Source organism: Hesperophylax consimilis, chromosome 9 (genome assembly GCF_061612785.1).
Source record: "Hesperophylax consimilis isolate HC1 chromosome 9, BYU_Hcon_1.0, whole genome shotgun sequence".
Lineage (NCBI taxonomy): Eukaryota > Metazoa > Arthropoda > Insecta > Trichoptera > Limnephilidae > Hesperophylax > Hesperophylax consimilis.
This window is the reverse complement of record NC_142844.1, coordinates 9,765,002-9,765,378: the sequence shown is the minus strand read 5'-3', so window position 1 is coordinate 9,765,378 and position 377 is coordinate 9,765,002.

The window sequence follows — 377 nt, the reverse complement described above, 5'->3', positions numbered from 1 at the left end:
ATGTCAATGCGCCTCCAAGGAGAAAGATAAAATACATGCGCAACAAGGCACGTCCACAGACGCTTTTTCAAATGTATATTGCGCATATGCTGTGATGCCATATAAGAAAAATAAAAATCGGTAGCCAAACATGAAAAATTTGCGATAAAAATCGGTTCACTAATGTTTTCACGGCTCTAGTGAGTAGTTGAATCATTTTATGAGATCCACCTAATGCTCCGTTAAGACAGCGATTTTAGCTGAACGACAAAAATTGAATGAGATTTCATTCAGACGTTTCAGTTTAACTCGAACCGATATTGTTAATCAAAATGGCATCAAGTGAAATTATTGCTGCGTGCATCTCTATAATTTCAGACCTTGTACGGAACGAACTT